Genomic DNA, 1,156 nt, shown 5'->3' with positions numbered 1-1,156 from the left:
TGAAAGATTGTTATGGCTTCGGAACATGATTACTTTTTGACTCAATCTGTATGTCATCTACTATGATGAGCATGATGTTAAGTAACATATGGCTGAATACCTACAAACATTAAAATATGTTGTGTTTTAGTGACAGCGCTTCTAGTGGTGAATAGGAAGGGATGATAACGCTTGTTTTTCTTTTTTTGCTGTTTTTGTTGTTGTTGTTGTTGTTTGCTTTTTTAAGGATATTGAGCAGAATGATTTAGAACGTGATGATTAGAAAGCTCAGATGCAGATCTTTTCTCTTCCCGTGGAGCCGTCGCCATGAAGGTGGAGCTCTGCAGTTTTAGCGGGTACAAGATCTACCCCGGACACGGGAGGCGCTACGCCAGGACCGACTGGAAAGTTTTCCAGTTTCTTAATGCAAAATGCGAGTCGGCGTTCCTTTCCAAGAGGAATCCTCGGCAGATAAATTGGACTGTCCTCTACAGAAGGAAGCACAAAAAGGGACAGTCAGAAGAAATTCAAAAGAAAAGAATCCGCCGAGCAGTCAAATTCCAGAGGGCCAATACTGGTGCATCTCTTGCTAATATAATGGCCAAGAGGAATCAGAAACCTGAAGTTAGAAAGGCTCAAAGAGAACAAGCTATCAGGGCTGCTAAGGAAGCAAAAAGGGCTAAGGAAGCATCTAAAAAGACTGCGATGGCTGCTGCTAAGGCACCCACAAAGGCAGCACCTAAGCAAAAGATTGTGAAGCCTGTGAAAGTTTTAGCTCCCCGGGTTGGTGGAAAACGCTAAACTGGCAGATTCGATTTTTAAATAAAGATCGGATTATTAAAAAAAAAAAAAAAATAGAAAGGTCAGATGCAGGTTTGGACACATCTAGTATTAAGTGGGCAGCATTGGACAAATCTAGTTTAAGAAAAACAAAGATAATTTTTAGAGTTAGAAAATTTGAGAAGGGCACATATAGATGCATATGAAATATTATAGCAACTATGACTAAAAAAGGAAACTAGGATTAAAATAAATATGCAATGTTTTAAAGGAAGAAAAATTAGAGGGACAGGCAAATGATTATAGACACCAAACTACTTTGCTGATTCTTTGGTTTCTTATATTTATTTAAAAGAATTGAGGTGTGCATGAGTGTGGTCAGGGGAAACACTGCATT

The 1,156-nt window shown here is 38.9% G+C and overlaps 1 pseudogene across 1 annotated transcript; it reads left to right on the top strand.

Moving 5' to 3' along the window:
• Positions 1–282: 282 nt before the first annotated feature.
• On the top strand, positions 283–828 carry LOC105544874 (annotated as a pseudogene). Its single transcript, XR_001006832.1, has one exon. The product of XR_001006832.1 is annotated as a 60S ribosomal protein L24 pseudogene (transcript).
• Positions 829–1,156: the final 328 nt, after the last annotated feature.

Source organism: Mandrillus leucophaeus, unplaced genomic scaffold, assembly GCF_000951045.1.
Source record: "Mandrillus leucophaeus isolate KB7577 unplaced genomic scaffold, Mleu.le_1.0 Scaffold311, whole genome shotgun sequence".
In the NCBI taxonomy this organism is placed as follows: domain Eukaryota; kingdom Metazoa; phylum Chordata; class Mammalia; order Primates; family Cercopithecidae; genus Mandrillus; species Mandrillus leucophaeus.
This window is presented reverse-complemented; position numbering and strand designations above follow the sequence as displayed.